Source organism: Dermochelys coriacea, chromosome 6 (assembly GCF_009764565.3).
Source record: "Dermochelys coriacea isolate rDerCor1 chromosome 6, rDerCor1.pri.v4, whole genome shotgun sequence".
In the NCBI taxonomy this organism is placed as follows: domain Eukaryota; kingdom Metazoa; phylum Chordata; order Testudines; family Dermochelyidae; genus Dermochelys; species Dermochelys coriacea.
In genome coordinates this window covers 8752882-8766145 of record NC_050073.1, presented here as the reverse complement: position 1 = coordinate 8766145, position 13264 = coordinate 8752882, and the positions used below count along the sequence as shown (strand labels likewise).

General features: G+C 46.4%; 1 pseudogene; it reads left to right on the top strand.

Moving 5' to 3' along the window:
• The first annotated feature begins 6230 nt into the window (after nucleotides 1-6230).
• LOC119856910 lies at nucleotides 6231-7185 on the top strand (annotated as a pseudogene).
• The last annotated feature ends 6079 nt before the right edge of the window (nucleotides 7186-13264 follow it).

The window sequence follows — 13264 nt, the reverse complement described above, 5'->3', positions numbered from 1 at the left end:
GCAGATCTGGCTGTATACATACAGACCCTAGTGGTGATAGAGTTACACTAGCATAAATCTTGGGAACCCCTTGGAAAAATGACCCCAAATCTCTCTCTCGCTCTCGCTCTCTCTCTCACACACACACACACACACACTGGGTGGGTTCACAACTCCCTTTTGTGTTAGGTAGGGGGCTTGTGAGGAACTCAGCCTGACAGTTACATTAAGTGATGGGTGTGTTCACACCCAGTCGCCAAGATGTTTGTGATGGACGCAGTCACTAGTTCCTCTCAGCACAGTCCTTCATTTTCATAATTTGCCTGTCCCAAGACAACTCCTTAAAGTGAGCTGTGGGTTTCCATGGGCTTGTCTACATTTGAGACACTACAGTGGCACAGATGCTGTTGCACAGCTGTAGTGCTTAAGTGTAAACACTCCCTAGGCTGATGGGAGGAGTTCTACCGTTGGCATACATAATCCACGCCCCCCCGAGAGGCAGCAACTAGGTCGATGGAAGACTTCTTCAACCTAGCACTGTCTACCCAGGGACTTAGATTGGCGTAACTATGCCGCTCAGGGGTGTGAAATTAAATAATCCCAAAAGGACACAAATAAAGCAGGGTGTAGTTAAACTGACCTACTTTTCTAGGGCAGACCAGGCCTAAGAAACATAGTTATTTTGACTGAGTAACTCCTGAATGGCTGCATTTAGGTAACTGAGTTAAACATTTTTTTTTTTCATTTTCACTCACCTCTGCCAATTTATAAATTGTCCCCCAGCTTCTTAGTGTCAAGCAGGGACTGTCTGCTCTGTGGAGTGAATGCATGGAGGGTGAGTCCCAGTTTCTGATGCATTGCCTGGTGTCTGTCCCCTCCTGTTCAGATCCAATCACTGAGACCACTCTCCCAGCCTGGCTATCGATGTGCCCTACCCTGTTGTCTGGGCTGATCCCCTAGCTCCTGTTTCAGGCTACGTTTTGGGCCCTCTCCACCCAGCTGCACAAACAGTGCCAGGACCGGCTTTCTCCTAAGATAGGTGCGTTCTCTATATGTTGCCGCTCCGTGCCAGCTGATTGGCCTTCAACCAGTCTCCTGCCCAAGCTGTGCAGGGCTGAGCTTCCACTCTGGATTGGTGTTCCCCTTCCCCAGTGTGAGATGGGCAGGAAGCAGAGAGTTTGAATCCCTGGCAATTGAAGGAAATGCAAGGGCCCTGCCCAAAGCACCAATTACTGAATTGAGGAGACAACTCTCTCTAGTAGATCTGCCCCAGCCTGGCTGCCTCAAAAAGCCACTCCCCACCCAGGGGACTCATGGGAAGGTGGGAGAACCCAGGATGACACCAGTCCTGCTATTAGCCATGTGGTGCTTTCTGTGCTTCATCCCTACCATGATTTCACAGATGAACGGGGAGCTGGGGGTTGTGTGTCTCTCCTCTTTCATCATTTGGGGTTAGGGAGCAGTATAGCTTTGTTCAGATGGCTGCTACAGTCTGCCTCAGATTACCTTGCTCAACCACCACATATGACAGCTCTGTCCCTTTGGTGGCCACCTTAAAGTGATCAAGAAAGCAGAATATTGTTGGTTCTGTCTCCTTTTTGCTAACATGTGTATGAGAGATCGAGGCTGGTGGACAGACTGGCATACCGCATCAGAGTTTCCGAATGACGGAGCTGAGCACAACATCTTTGCACTTGACTGGGTCCAGCCTGTGTTATGGGATAAAATATAGGACTGGATTCCCAAATGGCAATTCAGTAGTAGCCATCAAGAGCTTCACTCTGTAGGGGAACGAGATCGTCCTCTGGTCCTTATCTTCCACATGAAAAGGAACCCTTTCACAGCATACATCCTGTTGCTGACTTTGGCTACCTCTTCTGCCTAATGTTACACCTAACTAGTGATGATCAATATTTCTTTTGTGTTTAGTTTAGGATCTCTTTATTCAATGCTGAGAAAATATGAGTTTCTGATACTTTTTCATGTAGATACTGAGTTGTATCTCCTGATGGTCATCAGCACTGAGGGGCATCTGTCCATCCTCTATCCAATCTGGTGTCAATTTCAGCAGCCAAAGCACTTGTCTGCCATTAGAGACACAGAGTTTAAGGCGAGAAGGGACCACTGGATCATCTAGTCTTACCTTCTGTATGTCATGGGCCACATTGTGTCTGCCTCACTATGGATTCCCTTCTGCCTGCCCTCTGTACTGGAGTTATTTGTTTTGTCGGTTTGTTGCACAATGGTGGCAGAATTTACATGCCGTCTGCCTTCTGGATTTGCTGCTTTCCACAGATCCCATTGTTCTCTCCAGTCTGACCCTGTTCATCAAGGTCTGATGTTGCTCCCATAAAAGATAAGCAGGAAACATGTACACAATTATCCCAGTCAGCCCCCTCGTCTTCCTACTTTCCTCTTTCTTTCAGTGCCCTGCCTTTCCTTGATCATTTTTTTGATAACATTATTCTTAATCTCAGCCTGATTTTGGTTTTGATTTGTTCCCCTCTACAAGCAGCGGCCTCAACCCAGTTATTTAGTTCCTACTCAGAAGCTACTGGAAGAGGTGAGCTAATAAGCCCCAGAGGGTCTTCAAAGATACAGCAAGTCCCAGAGAAGGAGGGGAGACAACCCAGTGGAGACGCAGTAATGGTGTTCAGTTAAATCCCAAAACAGCCAGCTTGGACTATTCTGGAGATATCTCTAGATCGTAGAATCAAAAGAAGTCGAGATGGAGAAGACATACTAGGGCATTTACTATATCTCCCCATTCCTCCCATTAGAGCTATATCCTTCCCTGCAGTGTATTCTCCAGCATGCTGTCCAAGTTATAACAGATTCAGATCAGTCTCATAAGGCCTGATTGTGCTCTGATTGAAATCAATAGCAAATTCCCATGGACTTCAATGGAAGCAGGATCATGCCCCCCTTTGATTTAGAGAGCTGGTCCAGAAGTGCGACTGACTCTTCTGCAAAAGCTGATTGGGAGTAATTCCTTTCAGCCTGGTAACTATCCAAGTAAATGTGCTATGTAAAAATCTGCAGTGCAAAAAAAAAATTAAAAAAAAATCACTTCCACCCAGTAGTGAGCTCTACTGCACAGAGACAATGAAAGCCCTAGAACTACAACTCCCAAGAGACACTGAGGCATTTCAGGTGGATGGCTATTAATGTCAACACAAAATGAAACAAAACATTGCATTTTGCCATTGCCAAACTGAAATGAATGATTTTGACTGGAGTTGTCTTCAAATAAAATGTTTTATTTCAGTTTTCTGGATAGAAAATTCCATATTTTTTTTTTCCCCTATAGAGAGTGTCAGTTTTGACAGAACTCCATTTTTCTATTGGGTAGAAGTGATGAGAGACAGAATGGAAGACCCTTGGTCCTGCCCCCTTGTTTGCCGACCATAGTACCTGTCTGGGAGCCCCAAGGGCAGTCAGCTTCATGCCACAAAGGGTGCTGTAGTATATTTCCTTAGGCAAATCTCACATAAGATAAGACTTTAGCTCACTAGGACAGGCACTCTCAGACCTTGCTACAGCATCCCCACCAACATGGGCAGACAAAAAAACCCCAAGAGATTCTAATTTGCACATGTCTGCATATGTTTGTGCCCCAGTTATAGGGCTGAAAGATCTGCTCTGGCTCAAGCAGATGTTCAGGAATCACTTGCCTCTGTTATGCAAGAGGTCAGATTAGATTATCATAATGGGCCTTGCTGGTTTTACAGTCTGTTAATCTTACCTGAGTGGTAACTCCTGGGCTCTGGTTACCCATTGTCAGGTGGGGTGACTTGGCAGGTAAGTGCTTTCTCCTGGACGGTTTCCAGCCCTGGGATGCTTTTTAATCATGTCTGTCCCTGGACTGAAAGCCTTTCCCTCCTCTGGGAAAAACCTTTATTTCATTGTTGGGGAGGGCTTCAGGGGTTGTCGAGTCACCTCAGCCTGTCGTACAGGGGAGTTATCTCCCTGGCTCTTGTGTCTGGCCTCCGGGTGGTTACGTCAGAGCCAGCTTGATTTACGCAGATCGAGGGGAGTAGGGCAGGGTTTCTACACTCTCCCAACTCAAAGTCATTTGCATTTTCACTGAGCATCTTAAACTACCCTGGATAACAGAGCCCTGTGTTTCTGCCTTCCCTTTAGCTTGCTCTGGTAGCACAGACAGACACTGGATGAAGCCTCCATGATAATTCCGCAGCGAAATATCACAAGGAATGTGTTTTAACGTTCCTGCCACCTGCCTGGGCCTTTACAGGAAGCTGGGCTGGAGGCAGGGCACATGGTTTTACTTTAAATACTTTTACCCACATTTGGCTGCCTACCAGCCTCTGGGGTGTTTCTTCACCTGGGACTTGAGAAGGGAGTGTCCCTCCATCCCTAAACTGTGCCTCCAACTAACTTCCACCTGCCACCCCCATTGGGAATCGGGGGTGTCTGTCCCCATTAGGGTACAGCAGGACATATGTATATAACCATAGTAATGTAGGACTGGAAGGGACCTTGAGAGGTCGTCCAATCCATCCCCCTGAGCTGAGGCAGGGTTAAGTATACTTAGAACATCCCTGACAGGTGTTTGTCTAGCCTGTTCTTAAAATGCATTGATGACCAAGGAGTGACTTTGGCAGGCTGTACATTGTACACCCTGGGTGAGCCGGCAGCCCCCTACTATCCAAGTCCTGGGCTCCCCCACTCCCAGCTCTGCCGATTCCCCTGAACCCCAACCCACAGCCTCCCTGCTATTCCAGTCCTGGAGTCTAACTTTTCCTCCTTTATTCTGAAGTATCAGGACTATGCTCTGACCCAGTATGTCGATGTTTTGTGTTACTAGGGAACAGCAGTTCCTGAGGTTTTGCAGCCTCTATATGAATAGGATTGATACAAATTGCAATTGATGCTGCTCAATTTCTCTCTCTCTCTCTCTCTCTCTCTCTCTCTCTCTTTCTCTCGCTTTTCCATAGTGGCTGTCAGCATAATGTCTAAGCAGTCTATGAACAGTATAGGAATTCTCCTGAAAATCCCTTTACAAACTCTGATCACTTGCTGTTTTCAGTACATTTCAGTATTTGCATCTTAAAACACATTCTTGACAAATCTATACATTCTGTGTGTTTTGTTTTTCTCTGTATTAATCGGTAAAGTAATTTCCAGATGTATCAGACTGTATCGTGATTAGGAGGGGTTACGGTGATTTGATTTTGGTATTTGGCCCTGTAGTGTGTGGATTGGAGAACTTGGTGATATGATATTTCAAGACAGATGCAAAAGTCACAACAAATGTTACAGAAATATACTAATTGGGAAAACCAGAGAAAATTTAAACAAGGAAGAAGGTGGAAACCATTGTGGTAATTAGCAGAGTCAGGTTACTACCTAAATAATCCAGGACCCTTTCTCAGATAAGAGCTACGATATCTATCCCGTGAGAATGAATTTTTGGCAAGCTGTTTCCTTTACATTCAGCAGATCAGAGGAGGGGAGCAGAGTTCTGACAGTGCCTGATGTTTGATAACGCCACTGCTGGTGAGAAGCCTGAATGCTGTGATCTCGGTGTCCCACCCTGCCCAGAGTGGGGAAGAGATTTCTCTGATGTGACTTGGCGGACACTGGGTGTTGGAGGCTGCCAGAGATTGACAGGGTAATTCTGGTTGTCCCGATAAGAGATTTGTAGTAAAAAAAAAAAAGGTTGAAAAAGGATCTGACTGGGAGAATCACAGTTAGCCATCATGATGCACAAAGATTCTGTAGCAGGTCTGCTCCAGCCCAGCTCCCAGAAGCATTCAGTTCAGTACCCTGGGGATGATTAGGAAGGAAGATTAGGGTTTATTTGATGGATTATTTGCTGTTTGCCACCATTAATGATAAATGATTGTTCTCTCTCCAGCTCACATCACATCACTTCCTCCTGCCACTCCCTGTCCATATATGGTGGATAGGTCCTCAAAAATTCTCTTCCTCCCTAGCCCTCTCTCTTTCTCTCTCTCTCTGTCCAGGCTGGCCCTTACCTGTCAACCTTTCTCCATCTCTCTCTCTCTCTCTCTCTGTCCTCGCATCTCCTATGGTCACTATCACTCTGGATATTTCTTACTCCCACTCCTTGGGATCTGGCTGTTCCAGGCCAGGAGACTGGACTGATCAATGAAATAACAGCGCTGAGATGTCCGAGTCACTGATTCCCCTCTGTCCATTCTCCGCTAACAGGTGTGACAGAAGGGAAGAGGGACACTCCGTTATTGTAGAGTGGAGGTTTCATGATGAGTGACTATAGGAAACTGTCACTGTCTCTGCCGGAATCTGGCCTGGATTATGAGTCCAAATACAATGTGACTGAATGCTCAACAGATAATTTACCTGAAAGGATCATTGACAGTGTCACTCTGCTCATCTGTCTGTTTGGGTTGGCGGAGAATGGGAATGTCTTTTGATTCCTCGGCTTCCACATTAAGAGGAAGCTCTTCACTGTCTACGTTTTGAACTTGGCTGTCGCTGACTTTGCCTTCATCCTCTGCCTTCCTGTTTCCCTAATTGTTTACACTGTTGACTCTTTGTTTAGTTTTAATTTACGCATTTCTTACATAGAGAGGACATTTTGCCCACTGACTGTGTTCACATGCAGCACCAGCCTGTACCTCCTGATGGCCATCAGCACTGAGAGGTGTCTGTCCATCCTTTACCTCATCTGGCACAGATGCCACTGCCCTAAGCACCTGTCTGCCCTTGTGTGTGCCCTTCTATGGGCTCTCTCCTGCCTGTTAATTGGACTACTGCCTTATTTCTGTGGTTTTCATGGAGTTGAAAAATGTCAGAGGATGCTCATAGCTGTGAGCACGCTGAATTTCCTGATTTTCACTCCATCATGGTTCTGGCCAATCTGGTCCTGTTTATCAAGGTCCAATGTGGCTTTCAGCGTCCTCAGCCAGTAAAGCTCTACATCATTATCCAGCTCTCTGTCCTCTTCGCTCTTCCCTTTGGGGTTAAGGATTTCCTCCAGGATTTTAACCCTGCATATTTCCCCATTGAGATAGGTTTCATGCTGGCTTCTCTAAATAGCAGCATCAGCCCAGTTATTTACTTCCTAGTTGGGGCTACAGGAAGTGCCAATTCAAGGGCTTCTTGAAGGTTGTGCTCCAGAGGGTCTTTGAAGAGAAAGAAGATACCATAGAAGACATAGAGACACCCAGGGCAGACCCAGTGGAGATGGTATCTTAAGTCCCTAGACCAACTAGCCTGGGAGACCCTGTTCAGGGGGTGGAGATGTTCCTAGATCAGAGAATCCAAAAAATGAAAGATGTAAGGACCTCTAGATCACTTGCTAAATTCCGCCCCACCCTGACCCAGCACAGGATCTTTCCCTAGCATGGATTCCCCAGGGTTCTGTGCAGGTGTAATGAACACCAATTGGTCACACAGGGCCTGCTCCTGCTCCCTTTGGAATCAGTGGGGAAAGTCCTTTTAACGTGAATGGGAGCAGTAATGTGTCCTTAATGGTCCAGTTGATTTCTTTTAAAAATTTTCTTTTAAAGTAATTTCAGTTTTGGTGGCAAGTTTGTCCAAATGGTGTGTGCCATTTCCTCTTCTGTAAAGAACTATCATCAGAGACTCCTCATGGTCTAGTGACTTTCCCTGTGAATGCTGAGTAAAAGTACAATGATCAGGAGAAATGGTGGTGTGGGAGGTAACAATAATTGTAATAATATAGGAATGTTCCCACATACGTTATTCCACAGCCATCTCTCCTGTGCATGACATGCAAAGGGTCAGCCCATTCCATAGGCAAGCTGATATTTGAAACATTCACTTTTAAATTTCTATCGACTAATGAGAGAGTTTAATCTGATCTATTAATAATGCCGGGCACCTATACCCCAAAATCACAGCGATGACAGCCTTGTGTTCATCTATAAAAATCTCTTCTTCTCATTCATCCTAGTGTTAATGGCCAAGATCCTCATAGGTATTTAGGTGCCTAACTCCGATTGAAATCAATAGGAGCTAGGCGCCTGAAGTCCTTTGAGGAGCTAGGCCATCATGAGTAAACACCATCTCCCAATCAGTCTTCTAGACCAGTGGTTGCTCCTTGTCTCTTTCTTTAATATGAACTGCAGGAAAATCCTACAAGTTCCAGAAGCATCAAACCAAGCTAGTTTTTCATTCTTTTCATGCTCATGGCATTTACAGAAAGGTTCTTCTCATCATGCCAATAGACCCTGAGTTCTGCACATGGAAAGGTGTGTGTGAAGGGGGGACAACACAAATGGGCAGAACTGGGCTGTTGTTAAGGAACCAGCTGCTCAGATGGAATTTTCAAAAACTTGAACAGGCCTCCATCCACCATCTTGCTATTCAAGTTCTCCTGCTCCAGATGTGTTAGCATGGCTAACTCGGAAGCACAAGTTAAACCTTTCATCTAACAGGAAATTACTGGCTCATGTGGAGACAGCAGCAGTTGACCCAGATGCCGTATTGCACTCTGATTAGAAACGGCTCATAGAGGGACAGCAGATCCTCAGGGCAAATGCACTGGTGACACCCACTCCAATCCTTACGGTGCTCAGCCTGGGAGACCCTATTGTGGGGGTGGAGAGCCCTCTCGATCATAGAATCAAGGAAATTAGAGATGAAAAAGAGCTATTGGGGCACCTACTAATCCCCCTATTCCAAAACAGGAGAGGTCCCTACAGTCTATTCCCCAGTGTATTTCCACAAAAAGTCAAATGAAATGCAGAGGGTCCTGCTACGAGCAGCTCTGTAATCTTTTGCACAGTTACGTGTAATTAGGGTGACCAGATAGCATGTGTGAAAAATCAGGACAGAAGGTGGGGGGTAATAGGAACCTATATAATACAAAACCCAAATATCAGGACTGTCCCTATAAAATCTGGACATCTGGTCATCCTATGTGTAATACATTAATTGACATTCGAATGACACAAATAAAACACAAAAATAAGCCATTGTGTGAGATTCATTGAATTGTGACGGGATGGACTGGCACATTAAGGGAAAAGCTGTTTTAAGTGTACACACTTTGACACACTGTGCTCACCATGAGGTGCTACTGGTTGCTGGCTCTATTCTCCATTTTCAGGGAGCTTTGGGTGAAGTCGATCTGGGATAAATGCCTTCCATCAGCCAATGAGGCAAATACATCCTCCACTGTAGGGGGAAGGACACTGATCTACAGGCAACCCTGGATTCATGCTGACCCAGATAAGCACAGCCCTCTTCTTTGCTCTCAATGAGCCGCTGACTCATAGTCCCAGAGGTTGCACTTTTCTTTTAATTTCACTTTTTCTTTGGCCTCCGCAGTCACTCTCTATCCCACTGTATTCCTGGATCAGGAGCCCATGCTCATCGCCAGTTGTTTTGTCTTTTGATTTTTATACAGTAAATGGAGTTTGAAGGAAGCACACAGCACTTCTTGTATTGATGTGAAGAATGCGGGAGTGACCTGTGTATATTTTTGAGACTATTTTGTGTATATCTGATTTTTGTTATGCTGTTTGTTACATAGGTTCTAAGGATTACCTCCTGCTGCTAAGGATTACCACCCACGTCCATCCATGGAAAGGCAGATAAGGGCTTCAGATAACCCAGTCACTGGTACTTAACAAACAACATAGGTGTCAATGGTTTCAGAGTAGCAGCCGTGTTAGTCTGTATTCGCAAAAAGAAAAGGAGTACTTGTGGCACCTTAGAGACTAACAAATTTATTAGAGCATAAGCTTTCGTGAGCTACAGCTCACTTCATCGGATGCATTTGGTGGAAAAAGCAGAGGAGAGATTTATAAGGTCTTTGAAATGTTGTCTCTGACCATGCTGGGACCATCATTCCTGGCTTGGGACAGGGGAGAGGGGAAGGCGATTAACGATGACTGGTGAGTAACATCAAACAAAGCACTCTTGGGTAGATAAAAGTCCTGAGGCCCTGAGTTCAAGGGGAAGGCAGTGTCTGCAAGGAGGCAGATGGCTACCCAGTCCCCAGCAGTGGGGTGTTCCTTGGGTTGTGTTTGGCTTGCCTAAGGTTTGAGGGCAATGCTAAGCTTTAGGAGAGACATAGGTGTGCAGGTCCTTTAACCCTTTTCTCCATGGTTGTTCTGTACCTAAGGATAAATAAATCATACTTTGTGTTGAAGAAGCTGTTCTGAGTCTCTGCACTTATGTATGGATCACAGGTCCTGAAATAAAGTCTCTTGCAGGTGCCAAACCTAGTTGGATGAATTGAGGAAACATGGTTGGTAAAGAAAGGAGCGATAGGTTATGGGCTGTGTCTGAGAGGGAAAATAGGGGGATTGCATGCTATGAGGAGCGATGGGACAGGGTGAGACTGAAAAGGGGTCAGAGGTATAGCTAACCCTCTGACCATGACACTGGCTGACTCTGACCTCCTTCCTTGAATGCGAAGGATGAATAAACTCCACTGTTTTGTTAGGGGGTCTTCTTGGACCCAACAAGGAGATATTATTGAAACTCTTGTTCACTGGTTGTCAAACGGCTCAGTGTGGTCTCGTGTTTCTTATCAAGTTATAGCTGGTGATGCCCATTGTAACTACCACCATTAAAATTTTGTTTAGCCTTTTATATACACATAGAAAAAGAAGGGGGAAAAACTGTTAAAGCATTTAAAATGGAAAGTATTTACTCAGACTTTCGTTGTATCATGACCCCATATTCCCTTTACTTTTATCTATATAGTCTTTTATAGGGCTGTGATGGGTTGGATCACAGAAACCCCCTGGGGGCTGCCAACTGATGTGTCAAGACTACTTCTTGTCCTGCCAGCTTGGGGACTTCAGTGCCTGCCTGGTTTGAACCAGACATGCTAGCCTGCTGTAAACCCAGACCCAGGTCTGAACCACCTCCCCTAACAGCTGTAGGCTCAATTGAAAGCAGCTTAAGAAGTGTTCCTGTCTTTAACACTCAGGATATCATCTACACTATGAAATTAAGTTGATATTATAGAAGTCGATTTTTAGAAATCGATTTTATACAGTTGATTGCGTATGTCCACACTAAGCGCATTAAGTCGGCGGAATGCGTCCTCACTACCATGGCTTGCATCGACTTATGGAGCTGTGCACTGTGGGTAGCTATCCAAGTATTCCCGCAGTCTCCGCCAACCATTGGAATTCTGGGTTAAGCTCCCAATTCCTGTTGGGGCAAAAACATTGTCACAGGTGGTTTTGAGTACATGTCGTCAGTCGCCCCTCCCTCCATGAAACCAAAAGCAGACAATCGTTTCGCGCCTGTTTTCCACGCAGACACCATACCACAGCAAGCGTGCAGCCTGCTCAGCTCAGCTCACCGACATCACCGCTGTTGTGTCCTGGGTGCTGCTGGCAGCAGACGGTGCAGTAGAACTGCTAACTGTCATCATACACCACTTCCACTGCAACTCTGCTCTGCTGCTATTGTCTCAATAGCGAATTTCTCCATGTTGTCTGTCACGGGCTCCTAGGTACGTGTGGTTCTTCTTGGGAAATGTGCGCAGTGCTAACCATCGTCCTCCACCGCTTCCGCTGCAACTCTGCTCCCCTGCTCTCATGAATCCACCTCGCAGGTCCTCTCATCCTTCTCTATAAATATCTATTCTTGTGGCATCCGTCTTTAGCCACCACTTCTGCTGCGACTCTGCTCTCCTGCTCTCCTGCAGACGCCGTACCAAGGCAAGCATGGAGCCTGCTCAGATCACCGCGGCAGTTATGAGCATTGTAAACACCTTGCGCATTATCCTGCAGTATGTGCAGAACCAGAACCTGCAAAAGCAGGCGAGTAGGCTACGTCAGTGCGGTGATGAAAGTGATGAGGACATGGACACAGACTTCTCTCAAAGTATGGGCCCTGGCAATTTGGACACCCTGGTGGCAATGGGGCAGGCTTATGCCTTGGAACATCGATTCTGGGCCCGGTTAACAAGCACAGACTGGTGGGATCGTATAGTGTTGCAGGTCTGGGATGATTCCCAGTGGCTGTGAAACTTTTGCAGGCGTAAGGGCACTTTCATGGAACTTTGTGACTTGCTTTCCCCTGCCCTGAAGTGCAAGAATACCAAGATGAGAGCAGCCCTCGCAGTTCACAAGCGAGTGGTGATAACCCTCTGGAAGCTTGCAACGCCAGACAGCTACCGGTCAGTTGGGAATCAATTTGGAGTTGGCAAATCTACTGTGGGAACTGCTGTGATCCAAGTAGCCAACGCAATCACTGAGGTGCAGCTATCAAGGGTAGTGAGTCTGGGAAATGTGCAGGTCATAGTGGATGGCTTTGCTGCAATGGGATTCCCTAACTGTGGTGGGGTGATAGACGGAACGGATATCCCTATCTTGGGACCGGACCATGTTGGCAGCCAGTATATAAACCGCAAGGTGTACTTTTCAGTGGTGCTGCAAGCACTGGTGGATCACAAGAGACGTTTCACCAACATCAACGTGGGATGACTGGGAAAGGTACGTGATGCTTACATCTTCAGGAACTCTGGTCTGTTTAAATGGCTGCGGGAAGGGATTTACTTCCCAGACCAGAAAATAACTGTTGGGGATGTTGAAATGCCTATAGTTATCCTTGGGGACCCAGGCTACCCCTTAATGCCATGGCTCATGAAGCCATACACAGGCACCCTGGACAGTAGCAAGGAGCTGTTCAACTACAGGCTGAGCAAGTGCAGAATGGTGGTGGAATGTGCATTTTGATGTTTAAAAGTGCGCTGGCGCAGTTTACTGACTTGGTTAGAGCTCAGCAAAACCAAGATTCCCATTGTCATTACTGCTTGCTGTGTGCTCCACAATATCCGTGAGAGTAAGGGGGAGATGTTTATGGTGGGGTGAGAGGTTGAGGCAAATCGCCTGGCTGCTGATTTTATGTGCAACCAGAGACCAGGGCAATTAGAAGAGCACAACAGGGTGCGCTGTGCATCAGAGAAGCTTTGAAAACCAATTTCATGACTGGTCAGGCTACAGTGTGACAGTTCTGTTTGTTTCTCCTTGATGAAAACCTGCCCCCTTGAGTTCTACTTCCCTGCAAGCCAACCGCCCTCCCCGCTTCAATCACCGCTTGTAGAGGCAATAAAGTCATTGTTGTTTCAAAATCATGCATTCTTTATTAATTCATCACACAAATAGGGGGATAACTGCCAAGGTAGCATGGGAGGGGTGGGGGAGGAGGGAAGGAGGGAAGGACACGGCCACACTGCACTTCAAAAGTTATTGAATGCCAGCCTTCTGTTGCTTGGGCAGTCCTCTGGGGTGTAGTGGTTGTGTGCCCAGATGGCCCCCTCCCCGTGTTCTTGGGTGTC